The 15,560-nt window shown below is 26.0% G+C and overlaps 2 long non-coding RNA genes across 2 annotated transcripts; both read left to right on the top strand.

Moving 5' to 3' along the window:
• Window positions 1-887: 887 nt before the first annotated feature.
• On the top strand, window positions 888-1,877 carry LOC112639158. Its single transcript, XR_003123323.1, has 3 exons — window positions 888-966; window positions 1,313-1,408; window positions 1,697-1,877. It is a non-coding gene; the product is annotated as an uncharacterized LOC112639158 (long non-coding RNA).
• A 9,468-nt stretch (window positions 1,878-11,345) lies between these two features.
• LOC112639156 lies at window positions 11,346-12,348 on the top strand. The gene is made up of 3 exons (XR_003123322.1): window positions 11,346-11,384; window positions 11,795-11,873; window positions 12,195-12,348. It is a non-coding gene; the product is annotated as an uncharacterized LOC112639156 (long non-coding RNA).
• Window positions 12,349-15,560: the final 3,212 nt, after the last annotated feature.

Raw genomic sequence — 15,560 nt, 5'->3', positions numbered from 1 at the left:
GAAATATCTTACGTACGTTAACATATTTATATTACCTTATATTGTAATATAAAATATAATACAATATATTTCGATATGACGAACGAATAATAACACGGAATTCGATCTTGACGTAAACAATAGCGCGCTAGTCATACAACGTTATGGCCTTCGTATTATTCATAAAGCGACACTCGAGCAATAAAGATCGTAGTGCGAAATACGTCGTATATTCTTAAATTAATTATTAATTAAACGATTATTGTATCATAACTTTCAATTATATTAAACTTTCGACTATAATCGTATTAATATACATGTATTGCATATATATATCAATAATGAAAATAACAAATTCATTACGCGTAATAATTAGTTTTACAAAATGAATTATTTTGAGTTTTATAAAGAAGATTTATAATTATATATCTATTAATTATATAAAATTATATATAATATAACCCTCCCACGGGGTACACCTTGTCGCGGTGGGAGGGCTTAGTACTTGGATGGTGCCTTGAAGTTTATTTTAAATTTTTTAATTTAGAATAAATCTCAAGGAGCCTGAAGAGGAAGCTAAGTACCCTTTCGCGTCGTCGGTGCCGTCAACGTGTCGCGGACGGCGGCGTCTCGTTTCCGCGTTTTCGCGTTTAGCTTTTTCGCGTCATCGCGTTATCGCGTTTTCGCGTTGGACTTTGTCGCAATCCCACTTTCACAAGTGAAACGGGATTTTCGCTCGTACCGAAACCGGGAGTGCCGTTTAAAGTATATATATATTAAATATATACATCGCGCGACAAAACAGAAAATTTTTAATCGTATCGAATAGTGCGGGAGTGCCGTTCAGTATCGCGCGTAAAAGTGCGAAAATAGCGATATAAAAATATCGCACGTGAGTGCGGAAGTGCCGCTAAAAGTATCACGCGTCTAACTGAGAGGAGGAGGAGGCCTAGGAGAGGCATCAGGCTCCGGCAGAGCAACCTTCTGGTAAGCAATTTATTTATTTGTAATTATATATTAAATATTAAATATATTTATTATAATTTAAATTAAACAATTAATCGCAACAATTAATTTGATTTGTTTATTTATATGATTTAAATAAGAGAGAATTAAAGAAAAAAATTTTTAAATGAAAGCTATAATCTTGTAAAGATGTAAGCTTTTATAAAATTATAAGAGAATTATTAGTAATGTTCTTTAAAATTTATAGAATTATTTTATTAATCTACTATTATTATATGCATCGAATACAAAATTCAATGTATACAATAATTTTTGAAATATTAATTATTTTGAACGCTATTACATTAGAATCTTCTTTTGTTTGTAGATCGATGCGATAACCCTGATGATGCAACAATCCTGATGATCTGAGAGGAGGAGCAGGCCTAGGAGAGGCATCCTGCACCAGCGGAACAACCTGATGGTGAATATTTATTATTTATATATCTACTGTTAAAAATCGTACACACAATAATACGGTTTTATTATTTAAATGAATTAAAGAAAAATTAGAAAGATTTTTATAAAAATTATATAAAAGTTTCTATATATGTAATTAAAAGATAGTTTCAGAATTTATAAAATTTTTCCATACATGTATACAACTGCTTATTATTTTATACCGGATATGAAATTCCGCATAATAATATTTTTTTGAAATATCGATTTTGTGTATTGTTATAAATGAATTTTATATATTTGTATGTTACAGACAACGAGCTTCGATAATAACAACTCCGCTGTTGCGCATCTGTGCCGGTGAGTGAACAAAAACTTTTACTTTGAAGTAACGGATTCGTAGAGATTGTAGATGTAGATGTATATGTAGATTGTAGATTGTAGATTGTAGGTAAATCCGTTGCTTTAAAATGGATGAGTTAGGATAGATTGAATTAAATAAATTTTTTATAAATTCTCTTTCGAAACGCTTTGCATTTAAAAATATATTTAAATATTAATTAAAAAAAGAAAATCAAGAAAAGATTATTTTCATTAAAGATTTTGTGTCTAATTTATTAAATAAAGAACACACATTAATATTTTTATCAATTTTATTAATTTCTGATGCTACTTTATTTTTATAATGAGTACTTATCTTCTAATTTCTTATTCATCGTAGCTCATCCATCGTAAAATTTGTCTGTAGATATTATTTTTAAACTTTATTTTAATTTAAGATAAAGCCAAATGATTCATTAATTAAATAAATTGTAATATGATAGATGTTATACACACTTTAATTTTATATTTTATTATAAATTATATATTATTATAAATATTTACTAATTATATATATTATTATAATATCAATCAATTTTGATCGATAATCTGCACAGAGACTTTTATATTATAAGAATTCTCTACATATTATACTAAATTGCTAACAGTTGAAGTTATGTTAAATTCTGTGATACCCGACATAAATTCTGCCCAGTTATAAATGGTTGCCCTTGCTTTATCATGAGATATGATCGTGTTAGCAGTCTAATATAATATATAAACATTTATTATAATTTGGCTTTATTTTAGTTAAAATAAAGTTATATTCAAATATATAATATCGTTCGATTTTACAATTGTTATATGTACAATTGATGAGCGTGAAATATTTACGCTCATTTGCTGGTAATCAGTCGGCAAAAGAAGGAGTGTTTATCTCCTTTTTCGATCTCTGATTAGAGATCGAGCGAGATAATGGTCAGGACAAAAAGTAGGTTTAACTGGCCTGAAGAGCACGCTAGGCAGTTAGGGTACGCGGTTAGGGTACGCGATTAGGGTACGCGGTTAGGGCACACGATTAGGGAATGTAATTAAAATATAGGGCATTGATTAAAATATAGGGAATGTAATTAAAATATAGGGCATTGATTAAAATATATTAGAGAGAGGCTCCTTAAATCTCGAATAAGTTTCGTTTAAAATAAGTTAAATCAAGAAGTAGGGTTGTTGATATCATAGGATTGATAGGGTTGTTAGGGTTGTTGAGGTCATTATTTCTTTCAATATTTCAATTTCTTTCAATATTCCAAATATTCTTTCAATTATTCCAATAATTCTAGGATAAATTAAAATTATATAAAAAAATTAAATTAAATTTATTTTTAAAAATATTTAAAAATGAAATTTAAATTATCAAAATTATTTTCAAAAAAATAAATAAATTGCCTAATTATAAATATTTAAAAAATAGTTTAACATATTATATTTCATTTTTAAAATTAAAAATATATTTATATATATATATATATATATATATATATATAAAAGTTACATAATATTAAATCCAAGTATTAATGCTGTTAATATCAAATTATTCATGTTTTTAAACATTTAAATAAATCGAATATATTTATTTGATATTGATAGTATCATAAATTTGTAACTATAATAATTGTAACAAATTTGTGACTAAAATTGTACTGCAGTTATAATTGTATTTTAATTATGATTTAATATTGATATTATAATTGTATATGAAATACAATTATGACTGTAATTTATATTATATTAAATTGTATTTATGATTATAAATTATATGAAATGCATTCTTATGTAAATTATACGAAAAATTATCGAAAGTATTCGTATAATGATAATATAACAGAAATTCATTAAACATATTTTTTTCTATAGTATATATTTTTAAAATATTCATAAAATTAACTGTGCTTGTGTTTTTATATCAAAGAGTCATTAATAAATTCGGAAATTTTATATATAAATTTTAAATTCATATAATTTTATATATTTCAATTTTATAAATATTAGATTATAAATTTTACAAATGTTGCTAATTTTTTTATATTAAATATAAAAAAATATCAAATATAAAAGCAAAATATAAAATGCAAAAATTTGATGTTAAATTAATGATTAAGTATTAATTAAAATTTATGAACACCTTCTATTTTATAGAATCGCATTTCATTTATTATAAATTTAATGATATATATTCATTTTATCTATTTACGAATTCTATATCAGAACTAAATGTAAAGTAAATTAATAAATTACGATTACGAAAATATCATCATATTTTTTCCGCGGTTTTTTCGCGTTTTGTATATAAATCTCTTAGATGAGATTGCCATTTTAATTAAAAAATCTTATAACTATACCTCCCTGTAATATTGCTAAATATTACTAATTAAATATAAAAAAAATATCAAATAAAAAAGTCGAATATAAAAGTGTGAAGATTCGATGTTAAGTTAACGATTAAATATTAGTTTAACAAAATTTAACAATCGTCTTCGATTATAGAATCGCGAATTAATTTTGAATTTAATAATTTCCTTTTAATCAGATTTATACATTTACAAATTTCATGTCAGAACTATTCGTGTACCAGATAATATTCGTAAAATATATTAATAAATTAAGAATGCGAAAAAACTGTTCTTCCCGCGTTCTTCGCGCGTTTATTAAACGAAATTGCCGTTTTAATAAAGGAGTCTTATCGCTGTCCTTCTCGTGAGGTGACCATTATTAAAAATTGCGTGACTCGTATCGGTGAAGAGTTGAAACGATTTTCATCATGGAGGATTATTTATTATCGATTCTTGTAAGATCCATTTGCGACATCTAGTTCGATGTCCTGTTGAAAATTAGGAATTTTCATTGTAGGATTGTAATTAATCCCAGGTTTTCCTGGCAATTCCTGAAAGCAATGATTTCGGAGTAACGTCAACGACGAACGCCATACGCCTCTTTAAATCCGGATTAATTTAAATAATACATTTAGAAAAGAAAAAAATACATATTTTCTTCATTGAAAATGTGCTATCATTATTACTATTCATATTATTGTCTTAATACTAAAAAATCTTAATAGTAGATTACATATGGATATAATTATTGTATATAAATTTTTATTTTTCAAGTAATTTCAAATTGCAATTAGATTTTATTGACTTTTTTGATAAAAATGATTACGGACGAATATATTTTATTAATTAATATAATTTGTCTTTTTTGAAAAATTATTTCTAGGTACTAGGGATATTAATTAATTTTCAGTTTCTTTTAAGAAACTATTTGCAGATGTTGGACAGCCCGCCATTTTAGAAAACATTAATTTATATATATCTATATATGTATGTATAATAAAATACATGCACAAATTAACATATTCAAAAAATTTTATAATTTTTCTTAATATTACATATGTTACGTCCGAAATTATATATATGAATGTAACATAAAATGTGCGAGTACTTAAAAATTATGAGACAAATCGAATGGGTACCTTGATGACAGTAAGATATCGGCAAATTAATTTAAATGCTATTAAAAATAATAAAAAAGTAGTACATAGACTTAACTATTTGAAATTATTTTATTTATTTTATTTTACAAATTATTCGAATTGAAATTTTTTAAATCTTGCTGTTATGGGGTTTGATTCGTCTCGCGCGCGCGAACAGTTGGTACCCCAAAATTATTATACGTATTCGCACATTTAACACAAGTTCCAATGATGCATGTATTTCATTATTTATAAATATAATCGTTCGTAATCATATTTACATAAAAATCATTATATCCATTTGGTTTTCAATAAAGAAATATATTTTTTAATAATGATAGAACATATTTTCTGACGTAAATTTTAATCGTGAATTAAATGACAATGAGGGTAATTGTCGTTGATTTATTACTGAAATCATTGTTATCGGGAGTAGTCTGGAAGATCCAGGATTCGTTCTCTCCTACAGTGGAATCCCTGACGTTTAATGGGTCATTTAACTTTTCTTTGCAGATCGTTCTTGCGAAATCTGATATAAAAACAAGATGTTAATTATTCTCTATCTTTAAGATCGTTCTCCTTTTTGTCGAATATTAACCGGATATTAATTATTATATTAGAAAAATTATATATTATCATATCGAAATTAAATATTCCAAATATTATCGATTTATTTATTCATCGCGTTTTTTCGAATTTTAAATAGCAATTAATCTTATAATTTAATCGTCGGTTTATATCGAAGTTCTTCTATTTTTTCGCGTTTTTGAATATTTTCTTTAATAGTCTTTAATTATGCGCGAAATGTATTTTAGTCTTATGTATAGTAATTACAGTTATAGTAATTATCTCGCGCGCGTGTCTATTGAGGGTATTCTTCAGTTATTATAAAAATTATATGTATTGCAATCGAATATTCCGAATATCATTAATTTATTTATTCGTCGCGTTTTCTTGCGAATTTTAAGTCGCAATTTATAATCTTATAATTTAATCGTTAATTTACATCGAAACTTTGGCGATAACGCGGTTTTTTAATTTTTTTAAAACTCATGATCCCCATTTTATATTATTTAGCTATCATGTACGAGATACAATATATATATGTTATTCTCAATCGCGACATTCGTATAAAATCGCGTGTTAATCACGAATAAATCGGACCTTGAATTTTATATTTGCAAACATTACATATTACATATATCGCGCGCGTGTATGCTTCGATATTATAAAAATTATACATACCGTAATTGTCCCGAATATCATCGATTTATTTATTTATCGCGTTTTCTCGCGAATTTTAAGTAGTGATTTATCTTATAATTTAATCATTGATTTACATCGAAGCTTTGTCTATCTCTTTTTGCGTTTTAAATATTCTTTAAATAGTCTTTAATAGTACAAAATTGCACAAATAATATAAATTGTACAAAATACGTTTGTTGTGCAACAATTTTTTCCTACAATTTAAAAGACGATTGATAATTTATTAATGACTCTTTGAATCGCGATTGTTTACATTATATAAATCTTATAAAACTCTATTATTACATCGATTATTAATAATAAATATCATATAATTAATAATCGCTAATTAGTCTTGTCTAAATTATATGAAAATTTTTAATAAATTCTGTATTTTACGGATATTTTCGATATTTTCGTGTAATCTCATATAATGAACTATTTTAGCTTCAAATTATATATTTTATATTAACTTTTGTATCATTATATATATGCACACATATTTGTAACATTGTAATAAATTTTGTAAATTTTATATACATTTGTAATATTTGTAAACAAAATTTGTAATAAATTTTGTAATAAAATTTGTGATAAACTTAGTAATAAATTAAAAAAATAAAATAAAATAAATTCCTCCTCAAGTATCTCCACCTTATCGAAGGCTTTTGCCGGGTGAGGAGGTTTGTGCACTCTAATGATCCTGAGAGCTATGCCGGCGGTAACATCGACTAGTATTCATGTAGTCTGTTTTTATATTTAAGATCATCTTAAATATGATTAAATATAATTAGATTGTATCTTAAGATTTAGCCAATGAAATGGCCATTAACATTTTCAAACTTTAAGATGATTTTAAGTATAAAAAAACGGGCTATAAGAATATTAGCTGTAGTTACTGGTAGGGTCACCCATGCCGGACAGGTCGAAGAGTAGGAGTCAGACTAAGAGAGATACAAACATTATATATATATATATATATATGTATATATATGTATATAAGACAATTTCATACAATTTCATTCAATTTTTTTCAGTCGAATTTTAAAAGATACATGATAAAAATTATAAATTAACTTTTTCTTGCAATTTTCCTTTGAGCCAATAATTGTTTCTATAACGACACTTGAATTCTATTATATTTTATATTTTAAATTTGTCGTTGATTTAAATGCAGTTCTCAAACATTTTCAGATTGAAAATGATTCTCGCAGATAAAATATGAAGTGCAGAATCAAATAATTCACAAGTAATGAAATATCGCGATACATTAATAATGTTTATTAATAATTAATTTAAGAATTTCAAGAAGTAGAATATTTAACAAAATTTATTTTATGTTATTTATTTTATGAAATATTTCGTCGACGACGAATTACTATTACGTGGCCTTCATTCTTTGTGACGTAGGGCAATGTTTACACGGTTGCCTTTGTATCCTTCGCGCGATGAGACTCGAGTGGGAGGGGAAACAGAGCCGCTCTGTATCTCACATTATTTTTCAATCATTCCTCACGGTTACTTCGACTTGAATAAAACGCGAAGAACGAAGTGCGTGATTTTACATAAAAATATATATTTCAACAAGATTTTAAGAGATAAATAGAACAGAACAGAAATAGAGTCGCTCCGTATGTCGCATTATTTTTCGATCATTCCTCACGGTTACTTTGACTTGAATAAAACGCGAAGAACGAAGTGCGTGATTTTATATAAAAATATATATTTCAACAAGATTTTAAGAGATAAATAATAGGAATTATAAATTATCTTCTCCTTGTGCGATCTTTATACCTGGTAATTTTTTTAATGATACTTGAATTCGATTATATCTCGCGATTTAAATTTATCATCGATTTAAATCAAGTTTATTGAACATTTTCGAATGAAAACGATCCGCATAGATAAAATGTGAATCGTGAAATCAAATAATTTATAAGTATTGAAATGTCGTCATCAATATCGTTTATTAATAATTCTAGAATTTTAAGAAATAGAATATTTAACAAAATTTATTTTATGTTATTTATTTTATGAAATATTTCGTCGACGACGAATTACTATTACGTGGCCTTCATTCTTTGTGACGTAGGGCAATGTTTACACGGTTGCCTTTGTATCCTTCGCGCGATGAGATTCGAGTGGGAGGGGAAACAGAGCCGCTCCGTATCTCGCATTATTTTTCAATCATTCCTCACGGTTACTTCGACTTGAATAAAACGCGAAGAACGAAGTGCGTGATTTTACATAAAAATATATATTTCAACAAGATTTTAAGAGATAAATAGAACAGAACAGAAATAGAGTCGCTCCGTATCTCGCATTATTTTTCGATCATTCCTCACGGTTACTTCGACTTGAATAAAACGCGAAGAACGAAGTGCGTGATTTTACATAAAAATATATATTTCAACAAGATTTTAAGAGATAAATAGAACAGAACAGAAATAGAGTCGCTCCGTATGTCGCTTTATTTTTCGATCATTCCTCACGGTTACTTTGACTTAAATAAAACGCGAAGAACGAAGTGCGTGATTTTATATAAAAATATATATTTCAACAAGATTTTAAGAGATAAATAATAGGAATTATAAATTATCTTCTCCTTGTGCGATCTTTATACGTGGTAATTTTTTTAATGATACTTGAATTCGATTATATCTCGCGATTTAAATTTATCATCGATTTAAATCAAGTTTATTGAACGTTTTCGAATGAAAACGATCCGCATAGATAAAATGTGAATCGTGAAATCAAATAATTTATAAGTATTGAAATGTCGTCATCAATATCGTTTATTAATAATTCTAGAAATTCAAAGAATAGAATATTTAACATAATATTTAACATAACAATTGCTGTGCTAAATTTTGCCAACTCGAGACAGCTTATTTTTAAAATGAAGTTTATGACACATAGATTACGGATATGCGAATCTCTAGATGGACTAAATTATCGTTTAATTTTAATTTTTATCCTTTTAAAAAAATACTTATTTTCTCAATTATTTTCTCCGAAGTATCATAAACTTTAAGCCAAGAATAAAGTCCAATCTCTAGTTGAGAAAAATTTTGGGTAACAAGCTTATGGGCATTTGTCGATACTCTTTATTTTATATTAAATATTCATCGATAACGAATAAATTAACTGTTCGGCCTTCACACACGGCCTTCGTTCTTTGTAACACAATGTTTATACGGGAACATTTTTGTTGTCATTCGCACGATACAATTCGGAGGAGATGCGGCAAAAGTCGCTTCGCATATATCGCATTCTTTCCATTATTTCTTACGGTTATTATAAACGATTATTATGAGACATTGTTATAAATAATTAATATTTGATTTCTTACTAAGTATCTCGTGCAACTTATATTTTTTTACTACAATAAAGTTATAATAGAATAAAGTATCAGTCTCATGTTTGTCGAGAGTGTCATTCAAAGCATCGTGCGATTGTAATATTCTGATTGATTGTTGATTAGTACATGTCCGAACATAATTAAATAGCGTTTTCGCGAGTGAGTATTTTATCACTGCCCTGAAAGAACAACAGAAAAGGAGTACATTCAGGTACCGAAGCTTCATTAAATTTATATAATATGTGATTAATGAATAATTAATTTGCATTAATAATATAATCGATATAAAATATAATATAATATACAATATAAAATACAATCATAGCACGTAAAATATTTCATGACTACGAATTATTAATAATATAATGTGTTCAACCTTGGCGACGTAAACAAAAACGCGCTATTTTATCTCGGCTCTCGATTCTATTATCATTCGCACGGCGACTCTCGAACAAAAATGTAATAGCACGAGACGTTTTGTTAAATTCATTTTCTAAACGCAATCATTATCGAATAATTATTTAATATAATAATATGATTAATGTGTAATTAACTTTTATGAATATATAATCGATATAAAATATACAATCGATATAAAATACAATCATAGCACGTAAAATATTTCGATTACGAATTAATATCATGGACATGATTTAAGGATTGCAATAATTTTAGCAATAATTATTATATTAATAATTTCCACATTATTTATCGTAACATCTTTACTTTTGTGAATTAAATTTCAGTTTTCCTTTATTAAAGAAAATTATTGTCCTGTAATCTTTTATTCAATAATATATAATATATAAATAGACACCTTTTTACACTGAGATAAAAAATTGTTATATTTATTGCATATATGACATAAAATCGGAAGCGCAACAATGATTTATATTACATCATTGAATGATACATAATGAATTTCACACATAAATTATATAAATTATATAAAATTATATATAATATAATTTTCTCTCTCTCTTTCACAAATTATATTATAACATAAATTTATATAATATAACCCTCCCACGGGGTACACCTTGTCGCGGTGGGAGGGCTTAGTACTTGGATGGTGCCTTGAAGTTTATTTTAAATTTTTTAATTTAGAATAAATCTCAAGGAGCCTGAAGAGGAAGCTAAGTACCCTTTCGCGTCGTCGGTGCCGTCAACGTGTCGCGGACGGCGGCGTCTCGTTACCGCGTTTTCGCGTTTAGCTTTTTCGCGTCATCGCGTTATCGCGTTTTCGCGTTGGACTTTCTCGCAATCCCATTTTCACAAGTGAAACGGGATTTTCGCTCGTATCGAAACCGGGAGTGCCGTTTAAAGTATATATATATTAAATATATACATCGCGCGACAAAACAGAAAATTTTTAATCGTATCGAATAGTGCGGGAGTGCCGTTCAGTATCGCGCGTAAAATTACAAAAATAGCGATATAAAAATATCGCTCGTGAGTGCGGGAGTGCCGTTAAGTATCGCGCGTCTAACTGAGAGGAGGAGGAGGCCTAGGAGAGGCATCGGGCTCCGGCAGAGCAACCTTCTGGTAAGCAATTTATTTATTTGTAATTATATATTAAATATTAAATATATTTATTATAATTTAAATTAAACAATTAATCGTGTAATTTGATTTTTTATTTATATGATTTAAATAGGAGAGAATTAAAGAAAAAGATTTTTAAATAAAAGCTATAATCTTGTAAAAATATAAGCTTTTATAAAATTAGTGAAGATAGAGAATTATTAATAAATGTTCTGTTTTTTTTTATTTTATAGAATTATTTTATTAATTTGATTATTATTATACATATCATATATATATATATATATATATATATATATATATAATATATATTATATCGAATATAATTCAATGCATACAATAATAATTTTTTGAAATATTAATTATTTTAAACTCCGCTACAATTTGAATTTTCTCTTTATATGTTATAGATCGACGAAGCAAACTTGACGATCTGAGAGGAGGAGCAGGCCTAGGAGAGGCATCCTGCACCAGCGGAACAACCTGATGGTATTATTATTGTATATTACTTATTATAAATTGCATTAGTTTTGCTTCACTTATTCAAATGATTTAAACAAGAGAGATTGAAAGAAAAAGATTTTATATAAATCCTATAAAAAAAGTTTCTATTTAAAAAATAGTTTTTTTACTATTTATAAAATTATTCTATATTTATATACTTGTTTATTATTGCTCGTATCGAATATAAAATTCGTTGCGTACAATAATAATTGAATATAATAATAAATAAATAAATATATATATATATAATAAAATATTAATCATTTTAAACACTGCTAATTTGAATTTTATATTTGTATGTTATAGACAACGTAGCTTCGAAATCGACTCCGCTGTTGCGCATCAGTGTTGGTGAGTCAAAAACTTTTATTTAATGTTAAGGTAACGGATTTGTGGAGTTTGTAAATGTAGATTGTAGATATAGATTGTAGATAGGTTCGTTACCTTAAAATAAATGGGCTACAACAAATTAAACAAATTACATTTAATATATATATATATATATATATATATATATATATATATATATATAGGTATATATATATATATTAACTTTAATAGTTTTTTTCAATATATAGTAATACAGCATCTTAGGAATGCAAATTTAAAATTAAATAAATATAGAAAAAAATTATTAATTAAATAAATATAGAAAAAAAATTTTAATTTTTTTTCAATTTTTTATTACAGTCAATTATTTATTTTGTTTAATAAAAAACATGCTATTAATTTTATTAATATTTTATATAATAATTTGTTTCTTTTATTAATATTTTATATAATAATTTGTTTCTTTATAACATGCTGATTTTGTTTTAATTTTTCGTAGTCCATCTATTTATGTAGTGTAGCATATCAGAAACTTTGCTATGACTATTATAAATCTAAGTTATTGATTAAGTAAATCATATATAATATTTAAAAAAATTAATGAATAAGTAAGTAAATATAAAGAAAAAATACAATGAAAAATATAAAAATGTATGTTCAATTAATTTTATTTTATTATAAGTTTATTATAAATTTTGTTACAAATATTTTATATATATACGTATAACATAAAAATTTCAATCAATTAATTTTGATGGATGACTTAGTATTATATTAGTTAAAGCAAAGTTATATTAAAATGACAATGGTCGTTACATATTACGACTATAAATGAGCGTAAAATTATGCTCATGCGAAAATAACTTGCAACGAAAGGAGTTATTCTCCTTTATTGAGAGGTCTCTGAACTTTTTGCTAAAAGTAGCCAAATTAAATATGGTCGTGATCAGTGAAAGGTAAGTTTAACTGATCCGACAAATTATTTTAAATAAGATGAAGAGGATGACCAAAATATTGGTCAGAAGTAAAAAAACGAAATATACATATGTATTTCTACGTGCAATAGCACGCAATAAAATAAACGCGTAAAATAAACGGGTCCGACATAAAATACACGTTAACATTTAAAAAATAAATCAAGACGCGTAAAATAAATGGTGACAAAAAGGAAATAGGTTCGCGAATCGTGTTTAGGGCACATTTCCTAAATCGCGGATTTAAGTAATCACGGATTCTTGCTGGCCTAATCAGCAAATAAAACTGCTACAGTTTTTAGGATCGGTAGGGCTGTTAGGATGGATAGGGCTGTTAGGATCGGTAAAACTGTTAAGATCGATAGGATTGTTAAGATTTGTAGGATTGTTAGGATCAATGTAGGGCTGTTAGGATGGATAGGGCTATTAGGATTGATAGGCCTGTTAGGATCGATAGGCCTGTTAGGATCGATAGGCCTGTTAGGATCGATAGGGTTACTAGGACTTATAGGGCTGTCAGGATTGATAGGGCTATTAAGATCGATAAGGATTGTTAGTATTGTTAGGATTATTAGACTATGAACTGTTAAACTATAGTATTTTATATAGTAAGATAATTACTATATAATATACTATAAAGTTTTTCCTTATTAAAACATAAGATATAATTTAAGACCGCAAAATTGTATATTATAGTATGTAAAATTGTATATTAATTGTACTCTGAAAAAGCTGTACAATCAAGATTGATGTATAATGTTTGACATCATTCTTGATTTTTTAATAAATATTCACATTGCATATAATGTGAATTACATGTAATGTGGATATTTAATAATTTGATTGTGTTGTAAATTACGTTTTTATATATACGAATTATATTATTAATTATATTAATAATATAATTCGTATATATAAAAATAAATATAATATAGTAAATATTGTATGCCATTATAAACATTTTATATAATGTTAAATTCAAATGTAAATGCTATCATTATCTAATAATGCTGATAATTAAGATATTAAATAAAGCTAAATTATATATTAGAACATAAATAATTTCTTTTTTTTTTTAAATTTACAGTTTATATATATATATATATATATATATATATATATATATTCGATTTGATAAAATATTGTCATTTATCAATTTAAGCAATAAAAGACGTACTTATTTTGGAACATTTTTGTGCAAATTTGCAACTGATATCGACTTATTTGATAGAGATAGCATCATTGTAATCTATATTCTACATCTATACTATGTATATAATCAATATATTGTAATTTATATATTGTAATAATTTATATATATTGTATATATATAATTGCATATTGTAAATTATATTAATTGCACAAAATTGAAAAAATGCACATAATACATAACGCAAAGTTTACAAAATTAATATATATCCAATAAATACTCGTTGTCTGTTAGACATTTTATTTTAAAATTATTCTAGAATTTAATAGTCTGTTTTTGATACGGAAGTTAATAAATACGGAAAATTTTGATTTCTAAATTTCGTAGTTTCAATTATCTTTTTAATTATTATAATGCGTAACATAAAAATGATTAAATAATGAATGTGATTTGATATTAAGCCAATGATGCAATATTAATTTCTCACTCGCGAAATTTAATACTTGCTCTTTCGATAATGTAAAATCGCAATTTGTCAAAATTATTTAGAAGTTCGGGATTTTGTCAATTAAATATATTCGTGAATTTGCGAATTGAAATTAAATATTTGTTAAATAAATGAATAATATTTATTAAATAAATGTATAATTAATATTACAAACATCGCGTTTTTTTTCGTCTTTTTGGTTTAAGGCGCGATTGCTATCTTATTGTCTTTCGTGTAAATACTAACGCGGTTCGTACTATCGAGAAATGGCCTTTTGCAGAAATAATTTCTCGTCGGTTCTTGAACAATTAATTTACAACGAATTCAATGCCTCGTTGAAAATTAGAGGTTTTCGTTGCAGAGCTGGAATTAAACCCAGGTTTTTTCGACACAGTTCCTGGAAGCAATGGTTTTAACAATGAATTAAACGACAGATTTTTTTAAAGTCGAATCACGAAATTATAATTAAATAATACACTTTGAATAAAGAATTTTTTCTTCTTTTATTAAATCTTCTTCTGTTATTATTATTCTTAATATTAATATCGGTTTAAAAATTTTTTATCGCTTTGGAAAAGACTTATTGTTAGTAGTGAAGCATTGAGCATAGATATAGCTATTATATAGAGATAAATATTAATTTACCAAATAGGTAAATTTAAATTGTAATTTATTTGTTCATCTTTGAACTTTTTTTAACAAAATATATGGTTACGAACGAATATGTTTTA

Source organism: Camponotus floridanus, unplaced genomic scaffold (genome assembly GCF_003227725.1).
Source record: "Camponotus floridanus strain SB8 unplaced genomic scaffold, Cflo_v7.5 scaffold499, whole genome shotgun sequence".
Taxonomy (NCBI): Eukaryota; Metazoa; Arthropoda; class Insecta; order Hymenoptera; family Formicidae; genus Camponotus; species Camponotus floridanus.
This window is presented reverse-complemented; position numbering and strand designations above follow the sequence as displayed.